Source organism: Myripristis murdjan, chromosome 23, assembly GCF_902150065.1.
Source record: "Myripristis murdjan chromosome 23, fMyrMur1.1, whole genome shotgun sequence".
NCBI classification, from domain to species: Eukaryota; Metazoa; Chordata; class Actinopteri; order Holocentriformes; family Holocentridae; genus Myripristis; species Myripristis murdjan.
In genome coordinates this window covers 25,182,215-25,194,986 of record NC_044002.1, presented here as the reverse complement: position 1 = coordinate 25,194,986, position 12,772 = coordinate 25,182,215, and the positions used below count along the sequence as shown (strand labels likewise).

General features: G+C 41.8%; 1 protein-coding gene across 1 annotated transcript in view; it reads right to left on the bottom strand.

Annotated features, from left to right (window-relative positions):
- Nucleotides 1-12,772, bottom strand: part of syn3 (synapsin III) — a 130,646-nt gene that overhangs the window by 38,554 nt on the left and 79,320 nt on the right. The window lies entirely within an intron of this gene.

Below are 12,772 nucleotides of genomic sequence, written 5' to 3'. Positions count from 1 at the left end.
TCTTACCTACCTAACTAGGCTCCTAACCGTCAAGAATGTTAAAGGTAAAGGCTAAAGGTAAGGGCAAGTAAATCTCTGGACGCCGGTGAAAAATGAAATTTGTCAAAGAGCTGAAACATCCGCGTGCAGCGTGATGAGGATCTACTTAAGTGAGAGGACGCAACTACAAAGTTTACGTTTATGTCCAGTAGATTTTTCTGGCTAAGTAGCATTAGCTTATACTGAAGTTCAGAGAAAAACACAAGAAGTTAGATTTAAGGAGGATATTATGAAGTCTCTGAATCTGCCACCAACAATGCTGAGCTTAAAAGGTTACCTAGTTAGCCTAGTTTACCTTTCAAGTTCAAACTTTTTCTGCTTTAATTGACTTTAAACTTTTCATGTTTTCGTCAGAGTTTTATTTTTCTTAATGTATTTATGTGCCTTTGTAAAACACTTTGAATTGCTTTGTGTATGAATGGTGCTATACAAATAAACTTAATTTGTCTTGCCTAGCATACTAGCCTATAGCTAGTATGATAGCTAGCTAGCCTCCTGACCATCATGCTAAGGGTACTCGATGTAATTTTATGTTGCTTTAGCACCATCTAGTGGCTATCGATGTCCATGACTGCAAACAGACTCAAGAGGTCAGGAGTTATAAGCTCGAAAGAAACATTTATCTTGGTTAAAGGCAGTATTTTTACGCCACAACACAAGTTATGTCAACACATAAGGATAAAAATGTAAGATAAACATATATTTTACGATACGACATGTCGTAATGCCCTGCAGGAGTAGGAGGAGAGTGAAGCAGACAGCAGTAACAGTGTTCAGCTAACAGTTTGGCTAACGGGAGCTACACAGCAGATGTTGTTGACCTGAAAAACAAATGTGAAACCTGATCGATGGTTTCATGGATGTGGTTGGTTCACCATGATGACATTCAATACCTGAGAGCTCTACATCTCAGCAGCCATGAAGGTAACAGTGGACTAGCCAGTAATGATTAACTCCACTGGGACCCCCTGCTGCTTGGTTATGGTCATTTGCACATTTGAGTGACTTAATAATTACCAAGCCATGAATGCATGAAAACATGAGGTCTTTAACACTTTTAATTTAATCCATATTTCGACCAGAGATCCTCCTAGGACACTCAAGTTTGCCAGTTAGCTGACTGGCTGCTTTGACTCTGCCCAATGAGGTTTTAATGATATGGGGTTATTTTGGCGCCCAGAACAGCCCCGGCGTTGCATAAGTAAAAGTCCCACGTTTGTGCTGCAGGCACGTCATTCTCCAGTGTTGTTCAGCTGAGCTCAAAGAGAACATCTTGCTCTTATATTAATAGTGCACTGCGACACAAAACTCAAATATTTAAAGCACCAGGAAATCTGAACTTCCCTGTGACCTCTCAGCAGTCAACAGAGGAAATAATCTGATTTTTCCACAGATTTGCCCCTGAGCAGCATCAGTTAAGTACGATGGCTTATTTGGGCCAATTCGGGGAGGGGGGTGGGGGGGTTTAAAGAGCCAGGTTAGGGGGGTAATATTCCTAGAAAAACTGCGATATTCTCTGAGATTAAAGTGGTAAATTTATGAGAAAAAAATCAGAAAAATTGTTTCTTTTCTTTTTTTTTGGTCAAGGAACCACATGGCTTTACTTTGCTGAGTCTAGTTTTTGTTTCTTGGTTCTATTTTTCTTGTTTTTTTCTCGTAAATTTGTGACTTTATTATCTCAGATTTTTGAGTTTTTTTCTGAGTTTTTTTCTGAGTTTTTTTTCTCATAAATGTAGAACTTTAAACTCAAAGAATTTCTATGTTTTTTTCTCACAAATTTGTTACATAATCTCAGAATTTCTTCTACAGTTACCAAGTGAACGTTTCATGAAATGAGAGCTGTAATGGAGGCTAATGGGGTATTTTAATATTAATGAGAAAGTGAAGAAAGCATGTCAAAAGTCAGCGGTCATTCAGACTGTGAGAGATGGTGTTTCACGTTGATTACACCACATTTACCGTGGGCTTTAGTCCGCAGCTTGCCAAAGTTTCTTGCAACATTATAAAGAAAATTACAGCCTGCCATTGCATAAATGAAACTGCAGAGATTTAGCATAAAAGTTTGTGTCCAGATAGAATGCTGAGCAGAGGGGAGAGTCCGAGTTCGTTGCTCAAATACTGTTCAAACAATGAATTCTGTTTTACTTCACCTGTAAGCCTTTTAATCCACACCCTGGCCTGGAAATGCTTCATTCCCTCCACAGCTAATACTCTGTACAAGCCAAGAGCACAGCCAGGGCCAAAGTCTAAAATGGTCTAATGGGTTTATAAGTTTAGAGTCTGGAAGCCTCAGCAAATTAAACCAGGGAGGGGAGCAGGTGGAAACCCAGCATGCTGTGTTCCTGGATGAAAACTCGCTGGGTAAATCTGAAGGGGATATACAAATTGCTTCTTTCCCCATGCTCTGTTTCTGATCAGTGAACGCAGGGACGAGCCGAGACAACAAGAGTCAGCAACTTCTCCGACAGCAGCGGAAGGAAACCGGCCTTCTGCAGAGCGCATACCGTGGCCCGGCCTGAATGTCAGCGCCGCCGCTGGTTTCAATTAAGTCCCGGGACAGAACAGGGAGGGAGGGCGAGGACAGAGGAAGAACATCAAGGAGGAAACTGTTTTGGAACAGCTGGATGAGGCCAACCCAGAGCCGCTATTTATACCGGCAGCAAAGCTGGGTGGAACTCAAGTGACACGTTACTTTCCCAGTAACGAGGAACTGATGTTCCTTGATTTCAGTTGTTCGTTTTGTTGTCAAGGCCTCTAAATATCAAACTGGAGATGAATTCATGAGTTCAATCAGCACTTAAATATAAAAAATAATATCCATGTTGAATTGTTTACTCTTAAAATGTACACACCGTTTGCCACACCGTTTCACTTCAGTTTTTTTGCTGCTGATCCACAACATTGGATTTGTGTCATCCATTCACTTCGACAGCAATTACTGTACAATTATTTTTCAAAGTAATCAGGTTGTTTCTTCCTGGAGTGAAGTCACTATGCAGAGGTTCCTGCAGACACTACCGGCCAGATCTACTTTCTAATTCAAATTAAAAAAATAACAAAATGTTTAATTTCCGCAAAAAGTGGGAACCAGGTCTTGTTATTTATATTGTCATAATCGTCTTTATTGGTGTTGGTTTCTGGTCTAAAAGTTTTACTTTGGGAGCTGTTTTGCTGTGGGAGTGAATGGAGAGATACAAATCCAGTGTTGAGAGTAGACAACACACACCCTACATTAAAGGATTTTTGCTTTAACCTGAAGCCCTTGGAGACGACCACACCAAAATGCTAGAGCACTCTAAAAAAAAAAAAAAAAAAGAAAGAAAACATTTTTAAAAATAAAAAATATAAAAAGACAAAAGAGAGAGTGCTCAAAAGCCACTGAAAACTATTTTTAAAAAAGGACAATGACACAAGTTCACTTTGGTACACTATGCAAAATTGCTGAGAACAGATTGAGATGAAGACCCTTTAGACCTAACCGACAATAAAACATGAAATAAACACCTAATTTAATGCATGATTCATTACACAATAAATTCTGTAATTATCCTACGTTTGGCATTTAAATTCTCCTCAATTCAGTCGACCCACAGAAATTTTGTTTGGTGAACGTTTAATCTGGGTGTAAGCATTTGTAGTTTTTTAAATTTTAATTTATTGAGAAAAATAATGAACATGGATGAAAACAGCAGATTAAGTTTTGATGGAAACTGCTGGTTTAAGTCAAGGCTGGTAACACTAAAATAATTTCATCAGTCTGGCTCCAGTGGAGAGTTTTCGTGTCCCATGAGGATCTAAATGTTGTTTCAGAATGCTGTTTTCCATCCTGATGAAAGGGAAATTCTGGGGCACACACCAAATTGTTGGAGTTATTTGGATTTTTTAAGCATGGTGCACACAATTGGCTATCGGCAGCTTCAAACGAAAAACACTGGTATTAGTATTGGCATCCGAAAGCTCATCCGGTGGAATTCCGGAGTCATGATGAGATGGTGTAACTGCCGCAATTTGCCAAAACAAGGGATTCGGGATAAAACCGTAATGACTTCCATTATTCTGCTGGAACAGACACTTGCACGAGCTCAGGAGAGTTGCCTCTAATTGAAATTCAGATGGTAATCACTTCCATGAGAAGAAGGAACAAACGCCGCCGAGCGCCTAAGAGGCTCGCAAGAGCTGGGCAGATGACTCGATAAGGGGGAGAGTTAACAAAGGCTGTGTTATTCCAACTTATCTAAACACCATTATGAATTTCCTAACAGCTAAGAAAAATAATTGTGCAATGCGACCGTGTTTCCATGCTGTGCAGAAATGTTTGTGCAGAGTCTCCCGTCTGGTTAAAAGGGGGGATTCCAGCCATAAAAATAAATGTGGGATGAGTTGCCTCCTACGGCGGTTTGTCCCGACGAACCGCGGTCAGCTGCGGTCCACGCCCAGGCTGAGGTTCATCACTACCAACGGAGACGGTGAGCCATCCAACATGAGATGTCTGAAAGGAAAAATACATCCCCAAAACAGTCGATCACTCTTAAAAAAACAGCTATTTGGTCATGTACGCCGCACTTCTGGGTCCATTTGTTTAGTGTCTTTTTCTACCAGCCAATCGTAGACAAGGTGACGTCGTGTCCAGATGTTTGCAGCAGCTCCGGCGGAGTTTGATCTCAGAAAATGTTTCAGCGATCTAAAAACATCAGCGGTAAACGTCAGGTTTTTGTTCCTCCCTCACAGTCAAAGAGCGACGCCAGAGATGCACCGAATTACAAGAAGAAGTCAAATCACCACCAGCAGCGAGGGACGTGGCGAATTCCAAACTCCAAAGGTTGTTGCCATTAGCTTGATAAGCTGGTTAGCCTAACAAGCTAACGAAAGCAAGACAAGCTTTAACCAACAAGGCTACTTTTAGCCAACAAAGATAACTGTAGCTAACAAGCTTAGGGTTTTCACTGTTTTATTGAGACAACCAAAAAACATGGGACTATACATGACTTTGTTTTTTATTGATTTTAGCTGTGACTCATTGACATTACAGTCGATGACACAGTGGCGTTAGCGATAGGGCAGGAGGTACAGATCAGATTGTGACAAAACGAAACAGTTTCCCGACATTAAGCCAGCTTGCCTTTAGGTTTTGAGCGTGGTATCTGCTCATGCTACGTTCCTGCTCCGAAAATGGGCTGTAAAGCAGCTTCCTGAGCCAGACGCCAAAACCAACACCACAGGCTGGGAGGCAGTGCTGCCGGTCACCAGCGGGGGGCGCTACCGGTTTACAGTTGGGTCAAAAGGAAGAAACACCTCCGTCCTCCCACATGTCATCCTCTGATCACCATTTAACTCCATTTATTTTTAGAAATGTGTCCGCCTTTGTGCCGTCGCAGTGCAAAGTTTGTTAACGATACAACACACCTTAATGCAATGCAACAATCATAGTAAAACACCAGAGTGCTGTTATCCTGTATATCAGCACTCACGGGACGCCTATTGTCCAATCAGATTGCAGCACTGGGACTAACTTGTGCGATCAGAAATAACTGTATAATGCTTTAAATGACCAATCAGAATGGATTATTCAGCATAGCTGAATGGTTTAAGTGTAAATGTGTGCAAAGTGCAAATAATTTAGAAGTTACAGGTGGAAAAAAAAAAAACAGAGCTCCGGTCTGAGTGGAGGTCTTAAGACGACTCACAGCTTCAGGATTAACCCACACTGGTTTGGGGTTTCCCACCAGCCTTTTTTGGTTTGTTTTTTTTTTCCTCATGCTTTTAAAAAGAAGCTCTCCATATGCCTCACAGGACAGAGCACTGACAGGGGGTATTCCAGCAGCATGACGGCGTTTCTAAATTTAACCCTGCTGAGACCCTCTGCCCTGGTGTAACGTCAGCTTCCTGTGGACCCGACGCCCCCGACCCTGACCTCCGACCCGCTGGTGAGTCACCGGCCCTCCCAAGACCCCCAGAAACCTCCTCCCTCCAACCCACATCTTCTCTCCGCGGCTCCAGTTTCTGGGAAACGTGCTGTTTTACAGCAAGATGACAGGAAGAACCGCCGGTGCAATTTACCTTTCAGACACACTGCAAAAAAAATCTGCGTCTTAACAAGCCATTCTGTCTCATTTTCTCTTTTTTCTTCAAATAAGGTCAAAAACCTGCAAGTGAGATGAGATAATCCCACTTGTTTCCAGAAGTTTCTTGAGTCATTTTCTTGATCCTTGTGGCTGATCTGTCTTTTTCTGCCTTGTTTCAACAGTTTTATACTTGTTCTCAGAAAAATTCCTGACACAATTGAAACTGCGAGGCTAAACGACTTGTTAACATGAGGAATTTTTTTGTAGGGTGTGATGAACTACAACACTTGAGAAAGCAATAACACACGGGCACGCAGCAAACACTCCAGACTCCAGAATCCTTAAACATCAGTAAATTAAGTACACACACTTCACATTTGCTTGTCCTTCCTCAAAACATTTAAAGTGGTTATCTGTGAGAATGATATGCTTTTAAACGTTTAGTCTCCTTTTTTTTTTATCTTAAATCGCTGTTGTGTTTCTGCTCCTCACCTGTCAATCAAAGTGTGTAGGCGGGACTTGCATTTCCTGTTGATGGCAGTACAGGCTGGATTAATGCTGCATTAGATGTCACAGATTATAACTTGAAGAAAAATTAGGGATGCAAAATGCTTCCTTGCTTGGCTCTAGATCAGAGGTTTTCAAACTTTCTCATGTTTTGGACCTCCAAGCTGACCAGACCTCCCCCCCAGAAATAGATTTAAAGATGTAAAATTAAAACACAATGTTAGAATAATCACTTGTACATATTTTGTGTTGTAGCAAAGTCTAGTGCAGTAATTCTGTAAAAATAAATTCAGCTGATTTCTTTCAAAAACATGGGAAAAAGATGGGAAAAAATAGTGGAATATTATTATTTTTTTTAAAAAATGCAAGAAATGACCAGAAATGACCAGATTAGTGAAAAAAAAATCCAGACATAAAATAAAATAAAATAAAATAAACTGGAGCACAAGTAAAAATAAAAAAAATGGAAAAAATGGAAAAAAAGAATGTAAGTAAAAAAAAAATACTGCAAAACTGGCAAAACAAATCCCCGTAGAGTTTTCTTTTTAATGACAAAATTAAAAAATTTGATGTTTTACCTTTTTGACAGTTTCGGCGTAAATCTTCCGCCTTCATCAGAAGCGTCACCAAAATGTCGGGTGGTGACGTGCCTCTACGGCGAGAAAACTCTAGGGGAATTTACTCAGGACATAATGAACTTACACTACTTATGACAAAACAAATACCAGAAAACTAGTCTGAGAACCCACACAGACACGACACCTGAAAACTGACACTAATTATTAAAATGGTATATTTAAAGGCCAGGCTTGGGTCATGATTTTGTTTAAATGCTTGTGAAAGCCATCAGACTCATTTTGCTGAGGACCCTTGGAGGACATTCTGGGACCATTGGGGGTGCCCGGACCCCACTTTGAAAACCACCGTCCTCGAAGGATTTTCGTCATTAACATGAACCTTTTTGGAAAAGAGGATTCACTGATGTCCCCCGATAGAAAATGTCTCCAAAAGAAATGATTTTTGTTACTATGAGACTCACAGGAGAGCTGTCCGTCTGTCTGCCTAATCCCTGTTGTTCTTGTTGTTTTACAGCTGTAAATGCATTTCTGCCTCATAATTCTGTTTTCCCACAGAAGGAATTTAATGATCCGAACATCTTGCAGGGAAGATACATATATTTATGTGAGGATGTCGTGGATTATTACTCTGACGGCCTGCGTTGGAAAGCTGCGTGCAGGAGGTTTTCTGCAGGGAAACATTATAAGACCAAACCAAACAGGAACTTCTCGGCGTGCTCGGCGTCGGCCCCGTTCTCCGGCATTCCCTCAACCTTGAGGAATTCCTCGGAGTTATTTCCATGCCGTCATGCGCCGCGCTCGGTGTCTCATTGTCTCACGGCGTAACACAACATAGTAATTTTGTGGAGTTTTCTGACCGCACACACACCCGATCTGTCCAGCGTCTGAGCCGGCAGCGCTGCGGCTGCGGCTGCTCTGGGCCCGGCCCTGCAGGAAGTGACTGACTGTTCATCATATTTTATTGCGGGGGGGGAGTCCCATTGTGAGCGGGGCTGCGGGTCAGGGCCGAGTTTGTGTTTCCCTCTCTGATGTCTTAACTCAACATCAGATGACAGCCGTGCTGCGCTCAGAAAGGAGAGCTGGTAGAAGTGAAGCAACGGGCCTGCAGCTCGGCAAATCACCAACCCAAAAGCATTCAGTCTCATCTTCAGGGTTCACATCTTGTTTTCCTTCAAACAAGGTCCAAAATCTGCCAGTGGGATGAGATAATCCCACTTGTCTTTATGTCTTCTTGAGTGAAGTGTCATTCTGTGGTAAAAGGCAGGGATGCCCCCTCAGCCCTTTGCTGTTTCCACTGGAGACTGAACCTTCACAGTTCAGCAGCATGAAGCCTACACTGCAAAAAATGATTCAATGTCAACAAGTCATTTAGCTTTATCTTCAGTGTTCAAATCCTGTTTTTCTTCAAATGAGATCAAAAATCTGACAGTGGGATGAAATAATCCCACTTGTTTCCAACGCTAATCAACTTGTTTCCAGCATTTTCTTGAATCAGGAGTCATTTTCCTGATCCCAGAGGCTGATCTGCCTTATAACCTCTGAGGACAAGTTTTTTCTGATTGAGGTGGTCACATGATGCATTTTTATTCTAATAGGGCTTTTATTTTGTTTTTTATTTTAGTGGAATATTAGGGTCCATGTAAACACAGCTAGTGAGTCGACCGACACAGATCGATGGAAATCCGTGGTGTCAAGTGTGACCATTAGCGTGCCGCGGCCGTGTGTTTCTGTCTTAATTACTGTTTATGATAGGCGCTTCACGGCTCTATTGTGATCCTACAGAGTGGATTTACACCGGATGACTTGCCCGCTGCCAAACCCGCCAGCTCCCGGATCCTGAAAGCCGAGCAGAGCACTGTTTCCACGGAGGAATCCTTCCATCTGCTGTTTTTTCCCATGGGGTCCTGAACGCAGCACTTTACCTCACTTCACTATCCGTCATGCACAAAACACATAGCTGGAGCTGCAGCCGGGGTGGGGGTGAGGGGGGTGGGGGTCGTCCGTCCTCTGTCTGTCCCACTTAACTAGAATGGCATGTGGGCTGCGGATACCGGGTGAGTCAGGTTTGGATGGGCTCCCCTGGCGGCCGCGCCTCCTGCCGGCGTTATCTTTTCAACTTTCGCCCCTTCCTGTGTCTCTTTAGCAGCTTGTCGGTCGGATGAAAGGTATTTCCTGTGAGTCACCGCTCCACTCTCCCTTTTGTCATCCCGCAGCCACGCCGGCCTTAAAGACCTGTGCCGCACAATGCCGTCCCGTCCGCTCCCCGGCGGCTCGCCAGCCAAATAACAGCTCCTATTCTATACTTGGAGCCTCTGAGATGGAGTGCACTTTACTCTGTATTATGCTTACAGTATGTTGGCCTACTTTGGCGACATCATTTCCAGAGGGTCCTGCCTGTTTTTTTCTTTTTGTAACATGGATGAGGTCACGGTGACAAGCTGTGAGAGACACACATAGCCAGAATATTCTGGCAAGCCTCCTCCTTTTTATCTTGTCCTATTTCTGACAGCGGGATTTAAGTGGAGCATGCGTGTCAACGGCGACCCACGACTTGTAAGGTGTAGCCGGGCTCCTCCGACATGGTGAACTTACTTCTGCAGATCAAACTAAATGGTGATGTTTAAACTGGCATGTGAGCGCGGCTGTCGCTAAATAGGCGCTGATACCACACAAGTGGCCGGCTGCTGCTTTTCCTGATTCAACTGTTTGTTCTTAAAGAAAAACAACAAAAAGGTCCTGTCAGATCCTCCTGATAAAATGTTTTGGGGTGTATTGTTTCCGTAGAAACGTCTTATTTCAGATGGCTCACCCTCTCTGTTGGTCGTGAGGAACCTCAGCCTGGGTGTGGATGCTCGCTGAGACATTTTCTCCCATCAAACATCACCAATATTTCTCTTCAGCTGTGTTTCAGGGTTGTTTTTTTTTTGGGGGGGGGGGGGGGTTATCGTGAGGTTAGTGTCATACTCTTGATATTGTGATCGCTGTGGGAGTGACGCAGGAATGCAAGGCTGTTTATCTCTGCTGAGGTGAAGACTGTCATGGTTCCCTTTCGATCGCCCACACAGCCTCATCCCAACAATCATCCCAGCCTCACGCAACAATCCACTGACTAACCAGGGAATATCACAGCCCTGTTGATGCAGACTTGAGGCTGGAGGCTGAAGCAGCAACACCCGACCAGGCCTTATCAGTGGTGGCCTTAACAACTGGTGGCGTGTTTCCACCGGACAACTACCTGCAGACAAGCAAACCTGCACTTCTGACAAAAACAACAAAACATGACTTCCAGCCACAGCTCAGTGATGTTAAACGTATTGTTGCTCTTATCTGGCTGGTCAGACAACAGAAAATTCCTGCATGTACCTGAATGCACCGCTGAACAAACCCCAGCTGGCTTTATTTAGAAATAAGCCAGGACAAAAATGTGGTGAATCACAAATGAATGATGTGAGTTTTGAGGTGTGAACCAGAGGAAACAGAAACTGCGAACCCAATCAGAAAGATTCGCTGAGGAATACTTCAAACACACGTCAGGAAAAAAAAAATATGGAGTCAGAGGAGGTGGGGAGGGAATATTCCAAGAAAAAAAAAATACTCTGAAAAAATATTCTGAGATTAAAGTTGTAAATTTACGAGAAAAAAATGGATATTATCTGAGAACAAAGTGGTGAATTTCCAAAATGCAAAATTTATGAGAGAAAAAAAGAAAATTCTGAGATTATGAAGTTACAAATTTGTGAGAAAAAAACTTGGAAATTAGTATGTTGTTTTCTTCTGAACAGGCCCCAGTCATGGCAATCACGGCAATTTTGAATTTTTCCGAGTTTTTTTCTCATAAATTTGTGACTTCATAATCTCAAAATTTTTGAGACTTTTTTCCTATAATGGCCCTAATACGCCGTCGTAAATAACCACTTCATGAAATGATTTGAAAAAAATCTTTTCTTAACTTTCGACAACAGTGTACAGCAACACTTCATAATAATGTTTCTTAAATTATTCATAAGATATTCATGAAATATTTACTAGATCAGCATTCCTACATTTATAAAGTAGCTCTAGATGTGGTTATAAATATATGTGACTATTAACAAATATCCAATAAATCTGGGTTAGGTAAAAAATGAACTAACATATGTATAAATATTTCACTGAATTTTCTGTCATATTACAAATTTATTTAATATGTATAAGTTAAGCAAGAGTCATTTGTCACTGTCATATACATTTTACTTATCTATAAATAGTTAACATACATATATTAACAAATTTTAACCTAGTTTTAAAACATTTTAAATTGTGGGAATGATGATTTTTTAAAATATATGTTGATGTCATTTGTAAAGGAACATTATTTTAAAGCATTATAGAGTCTATAAAGACAGCATGTCAGCCACGTTGACTTTTATATATATATTCATGTTTTTATTAAGGAATCTTATTATAGAGTGTTATAGAGTCTATAGACAGGATGTCAGCAAACTTTACAGAAGCACCAACCAGCATCATGTGCTTCTTCTAACTTTTCTCAAACGCCGGCCATCCCAGTTCCAGTTTAAGCTTCTTCACTTTGAAAGGAGAAGTTTGGAAATCTGAGCGATTACATCACGAACTTATCAAAGCCACGCAAATTACAAAATAAAGCCCCCCTACCTACCAACCCACCCACCCACCACCCCACCCTACACCCCTCCTGCCTCGGCTGTGTTGTTCAAACGCTGCAAGAGAAAAACTGTTAATGAAGGAGCATTAAGGGTCAGAGTTCCCTGACCTGATTATTTCTGGCTCGGTTATATAAGCGCTCGGTTGCGTCAACTCTTAACATAGCTCCCTTTAGCCTGCACAGATAAGCCCAAGCAGCGATAACGCCGCTCCGCTCAGCTCCACCAACACTTACATAAAAAATAAAACCAGGAGAAAAGAGAGTTGGAGCTTAATTGGCTAATTTGATGATTGTGCCCCTGTAAGAAAGTGGAGTGAGTCCATCACAGAGTGAAATCTGTGGGCTAAATGAGGCTGCGTGTTGCCTGTTAGCTTCTTATCAGCAGCAGGAAGCCCTGAATGCCTTCATTAAGAAGCTGCTTCTCATTCATGCAAAGGAACAGCATAAACATAATCTGAGCAGGACATAATCTGTGAGCCTCGCTGCGTCTCTGTGAGCAGCTTTTAACCTCGGTGTGAGACCGGCCTTCAGCGAGGAGACGCCTGCTGCTTCCTGTGTGCAGCTCTGTGTCCTGCCTGACAGGAGCGCAGTATCTGACACTGTGTTTCAGGAATTATAAGCATTTTAACTAGTCAACACACACACACACACACACACACACACACACACACACACACACACACACACACACACACAGTGAGAGAGAGAGCATGATCCTTAAAGGAGCAGTGACACTTCAGTGTGCATGAGGCATCACTGCAATGTAAATGTCTAATGTAAAGAAAAAGGTAAAAAAATATATATATATATATAAAATATAAATATAAATTTAATATTAAAAAAATGTCAAAAATATGTTTTTATATTAATTAAATATATTTCAAAATGTTAAACCTGGGAAAAAAATAAAAATAAAAAAAATA